At 38.7% G+C, this 13,392-nt stretch overlaps 1 protein-coding gene across 3 annotated transcripts in view; it reads left to right on the top strand.

Moving 5' to 3' along the window:
* Positions 1 to 371: 371 nt before the first annotated feature.
* The window catches only part of rsh (radish), a 121,558-nt gene continuing 108,537 nt past the window's right edge, over positions 372 to 13,392 (top strand). For all 3 annotated transcript variants that reach the window (XM_044394509.2, XM_070218854.1, XM_070218853.1), the window contains exon 1: positions 372 to 1,018. The gene's annotated coding sequence lies outside the window, so the exon portion shown is untranslated. The remainder of the gene's footprint in view (positions 1,019 to 13,392) is intronic.

Here is a 13,392-nt window from a genome sequence, read left to right as displayed (position 1 = left end):
GAAAAGTAATGCGAGTATTGGGTAGTTTGGGTACTGGCAGTGGCACTGCCACTCCATCGTATCATCGTATCACCTGGGCGCCACGTAAGCCTGTTGCTGTCGCAGCTGCTGATGTTGCTGCTGTGCTGTTGCTGCTGCTGTTGCTGCTGCTGTTGCTGCTTCGACTGTTGCTGCTGCTGCTGCCGTCGTCGTCGTCGTCATGGTCGTCGTTACAGTTACACACTTTCCACTTGTTGTACCCGAGGGGTGGGTGGTCTGTCTGCAGGGGGTGGGTTTCATAGCCGAAGTAAGAGAACCGAGAAGCGACAACCCGCCACACGAGGTGGCTTCGTCAGTTGGCCAACGGCGGAGCAACAGATGCTGTTCAACATCCAAGCCAAAAGGTTGTGCGCCTCGCAACAGCAACAGCAGCAACAGGAGCAACATCAACAGGAGCAACAGCAACAGGAGCAACAGCAACATCAACAGCAGCAGCATCAACAGCTCAACAGTTCAACATTCACAGAAGCAATTAGCAAACGTGCAACAAGTCACAGACAATACGCTCTTATTTTTTTCAAAGTGCCAAATATTAAGTGTGTTTTTGTGTTAATATTTTACATGACATGTACAAGAGTATATAAATATATATATATTTTTGTTTGTCGCGAACCGAAAGCAATGCAATAGTTAGCCCGATAGTTAGCACCCCCATCGAATCACTCCCACTACCTGAAAGCAGAAGCAGCCACGGAAGTACAACAAATCAGAGACCATACTTATACCTGATCTACTCACCAAATACCAAATACCGAATATACACATTTAATCATTACTCCGAGGACCTGACAAGCAACAGATGCTTTAACCATTGATCAAAGAAACAATAGCAGGAAGAAAAGAGACGAGAAGCGAGGGAAACCGCAGATTTAAATGCCAAAACCGAGGGAAAAGAAACCATAAGCCGAAAAAGGTAACCAAAACCGAGGAAACCAAGCTCAAACGAGGCGGCAGCCAGTTAAGAAGACAAATTCAGCATGTAAGTGAAGAGAAAATAAATCAAATAAAAATAAAATATGCAAAACATATCTTAATGTAGCCCTAAAGTACGTATATATTTTCCTAATTTTATTTCCTTAATTTAGTTTTTTGTTTTATACTTATTTCAAAATTCATTTTTTTTGGTTTAATGCACTTTGCAATTAATTAATGATTTGCCAATTGATTGGGCAAATAAATCTAAATGCCGCAATTATCCCTAGCAATTAGCATTTGAAGTTCTAGCCGCAGACGAAGCTTCAATTACATGGCAATTGTTATGCAAATGCACTAAATAAATATTTAGTTTACATTCAACACTTTAGCATTATATTATTAAATAGCAGTGGAATTCCCAATAAATAAATTTCAAATAAAAACCGCATTATCAAAGAAATCAAAAGAAAATTAAGCAAAAATCAGCTCTTCTTTCATAATCCCAAATGACTTTTGCCCCAAAATTCAAATAGAATATTTCGTCTTAATTGACTTAAAGCAACCTTGAGGCAAAACATTTTCCACGAAACAAACATCCTTAAACTAAAATTCAACTCCCCAAGTGATTTGTACTTCAAAGCCAAAAACTGATGTTAACTTTCTAGTCTCAAGGGCATTTTTGCGGAACATTTCCTCGAAATCGTATAAATCTATACGGGAGAAAATTTAAAAAAAAATTCAAAAGTACAGTAAAGCTTCCTCTTAAATGTTGTGCCAATTTTCCGCTGGCTGTTTATTTGCCAGTTGTGGAAACTTTGTTTTCGGCTTGGAAACAACTTGGAAACTCATCGGAAACGGAAACACGTCTCCGACATTTCGCTTAGATAGTTTTGACTCGTTTGCGAAGTTCAGCTTCCAATTGCCATTTGTTGGCTTCTCCGTTCCAATTGCCGTCACCTTTGCCCAGGTAAGTACAAATTCCAAACTGTATTTAAATATCTGCGGCCAATTAGATTTATTCGAGCAAAGTAAATGACATGTTGAAGTTATTCAAAAATTGAGGAAAATTTTGTATTAATCGAAATATTTAACATAGACTTAAAGCATTAGTGATGAACTTCAGTTTATAATAAAACAAATTAATTTGATAGAGTTTCAAATTTAATACTAATAAATAAAAAAAAATTTGCCAAAACTTACATTTAATAACTCGTATATTATTTCATTGACCACCAAAAAAATTATTTTTAAAGAGTAATATTTTTGGTAAAGTACTATTAAATAAAATAAACAATTTGTTTGTATTATATATCTTAAATTATTAAATTACCTTCAAACATACGATTATTGAAAAATTTTAACAGAATTCCTTAGCTCAATAAATAGACTTAAAGCCTACAAGAACTTCTATGTATTATACATAAAAAACTGATTTCTAAATACTATTGAATACTCTTAAGTAAAGAAGAACATTTGCCAAACTTTTTACTTCTTTTTGAAAAGTTTAAATAAACGTTTCTAGGAAGTTTTATATTGTCTAAATTATTTAAAAATCCTTCAAATCACATTTATTAAATAATAGCGTACGAATGCCTTAGATCAATAAATGTGTCCCATCAATAGGCAACGCAATTAGCTGATTGGTCCCTAAAAATATACCAACTGATTATATGGTATATGTCTAGTTATTTTGAGTACATTTATCTGATTTGGCGTGGGCCTGTGACTATTGTGTTAACCTTCGGCTGCCTGCTTTTAGGCTGGACCAATTGTTGAAAATTTTGCGGGGGTCCTTTTTGTCACAGCAGCGCCATTAACCCAGTAAAACCACCTCAACGGGAGCATTGTTCCTGCCCCCAAAGAAAAAAGAAATGAGCATTTATTTATAGAACCTGTTTACACAGACACAGACACACGCCCCGCAATGATTGAATTGACTTTCCATGTGTGTGCGAGTGTGTGGGTGCCGAGTGCCAAGGTGGGCACACATGGGTTAATGGTTGGGGGGTGTATTTGTTCGACAATCATTTGTAAAATCAGGGACATTAGGCTCCATGATGCCTGACTGCCGACGCTTGGGGCACTGCAAAAAAAACATGATTACTTTCTGTGCAATAATAAAAAAATACTCAACTTTAACGGTTTAAAATATTTTACTTAAGTTCCATAATATAGGTATATTATTCTACCCTGTTCCACAAATAAATGAGATTTTTTAGAATTTATATAAATGATAATACTAAACCCATATATTAAATAGTAAATTATTAAAAAGATTTTCTTTTTTTTTTGAATGCTAATAATATTTGTAATTCAGTTGTTCTGCTCACAAAAGTACATTGAACTTTAAAAAGAGAAAACAGTAGATAATCTAGGAGCATCTGCTAAGTAAAATATATTTATCTCAGTGTAGCCACTGCTCGCTGTGCCTTCTCTCCGGCGCTCATTAGTAGCACATTTACCGAGTACGTGATTGAGCTGCAAATGTGCAAAGGACCGTCGGACCAACTGAGTGACTACCCCAAGCATAATGATAACTGTTGCTCGTGCTTGTTATAGTCAGTCCCCCGATCCCCGATCCCCTATATCCCAAAGCCCATAGCCCATGGCCCATATCCCATCCGGATTCTAGTTCCTAGCATCCGACATGTGTGCGTCGGGGAGCTCGGTCACATTTGCATTTCGCAGGCGATGCAGTTGGGGAAAACGGAAAAGGAAAATGGCAAAAACGGAAGTGGCTGCGATCCCACTCTCCAGGGGACTGACAATTTTCCAACCCACCCAAAAGCACATAGTGATGATACTTCATAAATTAGTAAATTTAGTAAAAGTATTTAAACTTTAATTAATCTTTTAGGTATAAAGTTATAAACAGAAATAAGTAAGGTAACGAAAAATGAATAGAAAAATTTAAGGTGGAAACTTTATATATTTTATAATTTAAATTTTAATTAATAGCCACTAGTACCTAATAAATTGGTATTTATTTTACCATTACCCATTGTTGTCTATTTTCCTATTAAATGCCATTAAATATTCAATAATATATCAAATATTATACCATTATTTTTCATACGTTTTTCCAACCAATTCCTTAACTTCTTTGGACCAGCATCACCTCCCAAGAACGGACCCTTTTGCATTGTATTTCGAGTGACAGTATCTTTTGGGTAATACATTCAGGCGAGCTCATTCCTTTGCCGCCGGTTAACTGCCATTGATAAGTGTCGAGGCACTTTCGCCAGAATGGCTTGGACACACACACACGCATGGCAAACTGATCAATGGCTGTCACATTTCCGGTACATGGCTGAGTTTCCGGTGCAGAAAGTAGATTTACACAGTCCCTTCCTTCCGCTGGCCACACACACACATATAAGGGGAATAAAAAACTCAGCCACCGAGCTACACTTATGGTTCAATGAAAATTTTCACTCAATTACGCTTTAAGACTTAATTCGCCAAATTGAAGCAAATGTCGTTAACGGAAGTGGGCCAGTCAGTCAGCTAGCTAACTCACACACACACAAGCTCCTCACTTTCTCCCCCTTTCTCCTCTGCGTGTGTGTGTGTGTGTTTTAGTTCCTCTGTGTATTTTGGAGTATTTTCTGCCATGCAATGTTGTGGTTTTCATTTGTCCACAGGAGCGTCAACAAACGCTTTCTGGTTAACAGTGCATAAATGCCGAAATGGAAGGGCAAAAAATAGCAGAAACTAATTATGGTTAATTGCCAAGCATTGGCAGTCAAATGGTATTCAAAACCACCAGTTTGCGGTCTCCCAAAAGATATATGTGTACTATGTGTGCGCACATATCACACAGTGCCATCGATTCTAATCGAGTTTCAGCGTCTCATAAATCACCTCTTGATTGCTTTTCCTGGGTTGTCAATAGATTGGATTAAATACATACAGGGCTCTTGGTTTCAATGGCATCTGAAATGCCTAAAGGATGGGATTATCGCTATCGGTCTTTAGTTTTTAACTGGGCTCTGAAATTTTGAATATTTTCGAATATAGAGAGATTTATTGGGGATATTAAAAGTGCTTACCAGTCAAAAATAAATATACTGCACAGTTTTAAAGCTATATAAAGTGTAAAAAAAATGTTCTCCCAATATAAAATAATTACTTTTTAAAAATATGAGTTTTTTTAATTCATTTTAAAATTAAATACCTTAAAATGCAGTAAAAGAACTCAAAAGTGATCTCGATCCGTGGGGATTTCTCTGTGTCTGCAGTTTATTTTCCTTTTGCTTTAAGCTCTCTGAGTTCGGAGCACTTTTGGCTTATTCAACAGCTGGGCGAGGACTATGAGTACTTCTGGCCATTTACCGCAACTGACAGACCTGGGGTTCAACAATTCCCATTAAAGCGGCGCACACACACACATGCACATGCATAATAGATTCGCTCACACAGACACATGCAGCACGCAGCACTTACAAGTTATTATTGCCATAGGGGAGCAGGACTTCCCACTCTCACTCACACAATCGCATTCGCAGGACAAGGCCAAAGTCCAGTGGCCACACAATGGTTTCCTTTTCGATTTGCAAATGGGCGAGGGGATCGGAGGAGGGGAGGGAAAGTCCATTGAGAGGTTTGTAAGGAAGTTATGATCGGGACTTAGATTAGTGCAAGGGGAAGCCCAAGACCACGGCAACGTAATCCCCGGCAACAGCCGGATGAGCCTCGCTGTAAGCCCCGAAACACATTAGCTGAAACACAACATGCCGGCAGGCTGGGAATCTTAAAAATCTTAAACTTAACTGAGTTTATAAAATTTAAATTACAAAGGTGGCTAAAAGTATGCAGTAAAAAAGAAAATAATGTTCTGATATGATTCAAAATATGCTTTTGCATAGTTTTAGGCCTCTTTTAAATTGATTTTAAAACTCTATTGATTTCTGTAAAATTCTGGTTTCTTTTTCTTTGATTTCTGGAAATTTAAAATGTAATTAAGCTGGATTATAAAGCTGCATTATTGCAAAAATAAACTAAATAAATCCCCCTATTTTTGATGGCCTAAAAAAACTCACGTGCTAGGGAGCGAAATATTTTCAAGCCACTTTGGTATTCAATTTTTGAAAACAATACTGTTCGTGCCTGACGGCAATGCAATAAATATTTCATTTCGATACCTCCGCCGGCAATGGCTTGTTCAAAATATCTCATTGGCCACTCGTAGACACCAAAAGTATTGTTACCAAGTCCCTGGAGATTTCATGCCATTTGAATCCAATGACTACCTGACTTTGATTCGAAATCTGATTGACATCTACCGTTTGCTGTCTTGGCAATTTCATTTGTATTCCCCATGGAGAACACGAATCCTTTTCGCGCGCTCCCCAAAAAACTGAAAAGCGGAGCAACCCAAAGTCCCTTCGTAATGTTCGCGGTCCTTGCTGGTATAAATAAATAAATGAGGCGGCATCCCATCAATCCACCCTATTGCCAGCATCCTGAACATCCTTAACATCCTCGGCATCATCGGAACATGCTAAAGGATGCACTCAAGCGTTACAATCCTATCGATTGGATGCTGAAAATAAACGACCAGGGAGTCGCATACGAACATATGCACGCGGGGCATGAGTGGGTTAAACTCTCAAATGGGAGCAGCCAATGTGTGTATGGAAATTCCACGGAGGATCGGTTAATGACTTCTAATGTTCCATAGTTATTAGTGCAATAAATCTCTAGTGCTTTGAAATCACTTAAAGGTGTCTAAAAGGTCGCAGTGAAACAACTTCAGAACACAAAGTATATTCTTGCATACTTTTAGACTCCTTTAAAAGTGATTCATTTGGTTTAAATGATTCATGTTTCTATAAAAATTTAAATTAAATAAATAATTAAAAAAATTGTTTAACAAGTATTTGTAGTAAAAGAAACAAGAAACTGCAAAAATAATAACACATATAATTGTTTGTCTCTAAACAATTTTCAAACTAAATATAAAATATTACCCAATGCTACCTACATTTAGGAGCATTTATTTATGGTTAGTAACTTCATTCCTATGGGGATACCAACAATAAATTTCTAGTTGCCGCAGAAATTTCCAAGTTCCTTTAATGGACATTAATTTTCGCCTGTGACTGCCAGCTCCTTTGGCAAAGGACAGACTCTCGGTGCCGAATCACTCGTCCATAAATTGCTGTCCACTTGGCGGAGCCGGTAGAATGCAAACCGCAGTGGAATTAACGAGGCTCGATGGCACAAAGGCCGCGGCCAAAGGCATTTCGCAGGTGGTGTCGCACCACTCGGAGAACCGCAGAGAAGGCCGCCCCAAATGCTACCCGAAAACCACCCAAAAGCCACCCGAAAACCAAACCCATCAGCTAACCAGTCACAAAAGGTGTATTCAAGTGTGTGGCATAGAATTGCCAGGCTGAATGCATGTCAAGAATTGTAAAGGCTTTTGCCAACGTCACACCTGCCACGCCCCCTCAGAAACGCCCACGGAACCACCTCCCAACCACCAACCCCCTTGGGCTGGCCAAGGACCAAGGTCATCGTCATCAATGGCGGCTTAATAATAGCAATGCCAGCGATGACAAGACCAACGCCAAGGCTAATTACATATGAAATCCCAGCTTGACAGCTGCAAAGTAAAATCGCGCAAAATATGTTGTTAACTTTCATTCGGCTCAAGGACTCAAGGACTTTGCCCCTGTCCACTGGATGTGAGAAATCCTTTTGAATCCTTTAACCCACAGCAGTCGCGCTTTTCTCCCTCTTGACAACGTAATCAATCACAAAATAAATTAAGCTTTTTTTGTTAAAAATTGTCTCAAAGAAAATTATAGTTTACAAATATAAAATAAGTTGAAAATAATATCAACTTGATATTAAACTTATTTTTTTGTGTATGTAAATTTTTAAATATTGTATTGACGTGGCAAATAAATCTATGAAAATGTGAGGTTTTTTGTAAATATTTATCAATTAGTTTGGGAAGTAATTTAATTATTTTTTAAATAGAAAGTTTGGTGCCAAATTGAATGTAAAATAAAACCAGCAAAATGTGGGAAAACAAAATATTATGCACACTTCTTTCTACAGAGTTTATCAAAATAAATAATAATGCCTTCTGAAAAGATTATCCCTTGATATTTTAGGAAAATGTAACAACTTGGTGAGTGGTAAAATAGGAATTGTATAAAAATTCCAAAGAAAGGAAATTGCTAGAAATGAACTGCAAAATGCAAGCCACAAATTGCTTTTCTGTTTTCCCCACCCCAACTCCAAACCATAAATATGTTCAGTCAATGCATTTTGCATAAAAGTGATGAAAAATATTTGTGGCAGGAGTACTTAATCCCCTGTCGTGTTGAGAACGCATTCCTCTCCTGCCCAGGAGCTAATTATGATATTTCCCTGTCGCAAATTCCCCGATAATCCTCGGATGGAACAACACAACCTTCCTTCCGGCTGGCGAAGGTGGGAATTTGCGCACCCGTCGATGGCGACGGTGTTGCAATGATGCTGCTTCCATGTTGCATTGGTTATTTTGCCACGGGGCTTGGGTTTACTCTCATCACAGAAGCCATTGGGTAAACAAAAATACTAATAGCCAGCTTGCATGGGAGCGTGTGTGTGGCCATGTTGCGGCTTCGATGTTAATTTAGATGCTGTGTCTGGCACTTGAGATAATTACAAAATGGAGACGAAACGAAACGAAACAGCTGCGACATCGGCAGAGGAGTGGAGGAGCGGAGGAGCTGAGGGCAGGGTCACATGTCAGGCAGTAAAACATCTCATTTTATGTGTGCGAATATGTGTGGTCGAGTCTGCACCTGTCCTTTTTTGAATGGGACAGCTGGGTTATGAGTTCTGGTTTCTGGGTTCCATTCTCCATTTTTTCTCTAAATAATAATAAGAAATAACCCGACTTGTCTGTGATTATTACATATTTTTTGACTATATTTGAAAATAACTTTTAAATATCAAAATAAGTTCCCAAAAGTATGCACTTAATTTGTTTTTTCCTTTTAATAACCGAATCAATATTGACAAAATATCGAAAATGTCGATAGTTTTCAAACCCAGCGATTTCTCTAATGTATTTTTGTTATTTATTTTCTTTTCTCTACTTCAAAATTAATAAACTGCCAAGAAATTCCAGAGTATTCCTTAGAACGTTGCCATAGTGACCCAAACAAAGGGTTGCATTCACCGTAAATTAAATTCATAACGATGGTCAAACGGGTGAATCGAAGGGGGAATGGGGGGAAGAAGTGTCGTGATTTCAATCAGCCCGACAAAGCGGCATCAATCAACAATTGAAATGGAACTCTGCGGGGTGTCAGTGAAGGACGAAATCTGGACTCCTCATGTGATCTAGCTCCTCCCCCCCACTATGAATTGTAGCGTGTAACGTTCGACTAAAGTGCAAAGTACTTTAAATGTTTTCAAGGATCTGTATTGGCGGGGCACGCTATATATTCCGGCACTAGCTCGTCGGCTTGGGGGGGTGGAGGTCTTGCTTGTACAGATCTTGACACTGTCTACGTATTACTATTAATAGGATCAGAAATTGAGCGTGCATGCGACAATATTGAAAGCTAGTTACTAAACCGGAAGAAAAGATGCATAATTTAGAAAAAATGAAGTATTAAGAAGCAGGAAGAAAGTTATTGAAACAGGAAGGTGTGAAAGAAAGAGAGAGATTTAGTGTTGGCGAAGCCTTGGATGTAATTGGGCTCGCATTCTGCCCACCCTACCTATGACCACCTGCCGCTAGAGCATAACTCTGGTGATCCCTTGTATACCCTAGGACCGCAGAGACATCAGCTGAGTTCAGTTAGTTAATTGTTCAAGCTTCCATTTTAATAAATTTCATTGGCAGATAACATATTTAATTTATAAAATAATTTGCAAAAGGGTAAAACAATTTCCCCGAGAAAATAAGATATAATAAGTATTGAACCGCATGGGTAAATACTGGGCTTCACAGGTGTATTCAATTATAAAAGTAAGGTATATGCGTACAATGGGTGTATAAACATGTGCAGAGAAATGGTTTAAGATAAGGATTATATAAAATATAAAAATATAAAAATATAAAAATATATATAAAATATAATGGTTCAAAAATAGTTTTAAGTTCAAAGAAATTCAATAATTTGTTCTTTTGTAAATATTAATATTCATTCTTATTTCAGTATTCATCAGTGACTCGCTAGTTATTTACTTTTATTTTTATTAAAATTTATTACTTTTACTATAGAAGAAATTTTCAGTAAAAATTGAAATAATTAATTTTTTTAGTTTTAATTCATTCTTTTGGCATTATTAAATTTCAAATAACGGCTTTCTTAAATGTTCGGCATTGATATTTTTTATCGTTAATGAAGGGTTAATTGGCACAGGTATTTTCATTGGTTTTCTGGTAAATTAAAATAAAGGAAAATAACTCACACAGCTGGTTCCTCGGCGGACGATCGATCTTCCGACGCAGGTAGGCTGGAAAAGAACTCAAGGCATTTTCTGCTTTGATATTGGTTATATGTACACTTTATAAACGCTTCATCATTTTTCGAATCAAAACGAATTTAAGAAAACTTTTGCCAGGGAGAGAGTAACCGTAAATTAACCGCGCACTAGATGAACGTAACTTATAACTTTTTTTATATTATTAATTATTTAATTGAATTTTTTTTCCATAATGTAGTTATGGTTATTGCTCCAGTATTAAATCACTTATTCTTTAAATAAATTTTTCTTTTAAATTAAGTTAGCACATGTCTAGGAATTTCTCCCAGTGTAGCCAGTTGCACTTTTATGCACGTGGGATTTTTTCTCGCCAGCTTGATATTTTTGAGGTTACAAATGTGTAAGGTTAAGATCGTTGCCCCACGGTAGATTTTACATGGTTTTGAATGTATGGTTTAGGGCCGATCTATTTGGGCATAATTGCGTAAATTTATGGGATTATTTGGCCGAGGTAAATTCCTCGTCCAGGTAGCCTGGGTGCTCCCTGCAGCCGCTGCTGATCGCTGTGAAGTAAGGGGTGCTCCCGAAGGCACTGCCGTTCACTGGCCAAATAGGGGTGCTCCCCAAGACAAATACGAAGACTTGACAAATAGGGGTGCTCCCCAGGGCAACTGCCGATCGCTGTTCGAAGGTGTTTTCGCTCTGCGCTACTTGGATTGGTGGGCGATGCGGGCGCTCCTCTGGCAACTCCGAATCGCCGGTCGATGGGGTGCTCCTCAGGTCGACTCCAAATCGCTGGCCGATGTGGGTGCTCCTCAGGGCAGATTGGGATTGCCGGTCGATGTGGGTGCTCCCCAGAACAACGGACGAAGATACTGGATACCTAGCGAATAAAACGACCTACATGTCAAAAAAAAAAAACCCTCAATCACTGAGAAAACTTTTCTACCAACCTTGCAAAAAAAAAATGCACTCGCGCTGATTTGTCGTGGCGGCCGTGGCGGCCGTGGCGGACTGGGCGACCGTATCGAAATCGTCGAATTTTAGCCTTAAAAAACCAAAATTTTAGCACACAAATTTGTTCGGCGCAAAAAAAATAACTCACTTCTTTGATTGTTAAGAAAAATAACACTTTTAGCTAAATTCGTTATGCCGCGTGGTTTTCTATTTTAAAACTTTACCGGATTGGTGCGAATAAAATTTTCCACGTCTGACTGCCACGCCGGTTCAATTAAGAAGAAAGTTCAAAAATCATGCGGCGTTGGTTTCGACCATTGCCGGAAATTTCAGACAGCTGAGAAATCCGCCATTTCGGCTTAGAACAAGCTTTCCAGTAACAGCTGACTCAAGCCCGACCTGGCATCACTCCCAAAGATACTAATTAGTATTTTTGTTAAACACTAATTAGCGACACTAATTTGGGGATGCATCTGACTAGGCTCCAAAGGTCACTTTCTACCAAATTAAAGCATACTTCTAGGCTGAACAAAACTAAGAAACGTTCTTCAGGCGCCGCTACAAAGCCCCCCCGGAAAATCTGGCTAGGGTTCACTGTACCCTAGACTGATACCGACTGAAGAAACGTTATTGTCGAATATCTTTTGCATGATAAGTACCTATAATTCGACCCTGTAAATCTTCTAATTCGTAATAGGAATTCCCTAACTTTCTACGAACTCTCGCTTTCACAAAGGAAGGACCGAATTTGGCGTTGTAACCAGATTGAAAGCAGCTTTGTTTAAAATTTCGACGGAAGATCTCTTGTCCTTCTTCAAAAGACACAATTCTTGACCGAAGATTGTATCGCTTCTCGTTTATATCGTGCTTCTCCTGCATTAACTTGCAAGCTTTATCTCGAACTATTTCAAATGAATCCTGACGATTGAATTTCAGAGAACGATCATCTAGTAAATTTAACTTCCTTAACAACGAATATGTACCGCCGGAGGTAATCATATGTTGTCCGAAGACCATGTAGTAAGGAGAGGTTCCCAAACTAGCATGCACTGAAGATCTCAACGCGCAACATATTCTGTTGAGATACTCGTCCCAGTCCTTTTGGTCGGGTCGGAGATATGCTCTAATTGCTGAAATCACAGAACGGTTAACGCGCTCGGACGCATTAGCCTGAGGCGAATGGACGGCCGTCAGCGTATGCGTAATGCCGTATTGCTGCATTAATTTCTGAAAAGCGTGAGAGCGAAATTGTGAACCGTTGTCGGACACCACTGTTTCAGGAGTTCCGTATGCCATAAACAACTCCCCTTCTAAATATTTTATAACTGCACTTGTATCTATCTTCCTTACGGGTTTGAGAAAGACGTATTTAGAAAAATGGTCGAGTACGATAAATATACCGATATTTCCACTCCTAGATCTGGGATAAGGTCCAAGGAAATCTATGAACAACCGTTGGAAAAATCGCTGACTTTCCGGTGCTTTTCCTAATGGCGGTCGCAGTACACAATTTGGAGCTTTAGTGGTTTTGCACACTTCACAAGCATTTATATAAGCCTTTACATCTGGAACCAGACCAGGCCAAAAATAGTACCGCCTTACTCTCTCAATCGTTTTGTGTATGCCGCCGTGAGATGTTAAAGGACTATCGTGAGCTCGCGAGAGAATTTCTGGAACCAATTCTTTAGGTATCCAGAGCTTCCAGGCATACTCATCGTGGACTTGCTCTCCCGTTAAATGTTCGGCTTTCCGATAAACATAACCACTGTCAGACCTAAGATCAGGAAAATTCTCTTGGTTTGCTTTCACCTTTTCTACCAGAGAAACATACTCAGCTGATTGGAAATACTCTGAATTCATGTCCACTAAAAATCCTTCGCGTAAGTCTATAGCGGCTACCACGTCTTCATTAACACGGGAAAGTGAGTCGGGAACAATATTTAAAGAACCCTTTCGATGTTCAATCGTAAAATCATATCTTTGTAAAGCTAAAGCCCATCGAGCTAGCCGTGAATTTAGGTCGTGGTTGGACATTAG

Source organism: Drosophila takahashii, chromosome X (assembly GCF_030179915.1).
Source record: "Drosophila takahashii strain IR98-3 E-12201 chromosome X, DtakHiC1v2, whole genome shotgun sequence".
Classification (NCBI taxonomy): Eukaryota; Metazoa; Arthropoda; class Insecta; order Diptera; family Drosophilidae; genus Drosophila; species Drosophila takahashii.
This window is presented reverse-complemented; position numbering and strand designations above follow the sequence as displayed.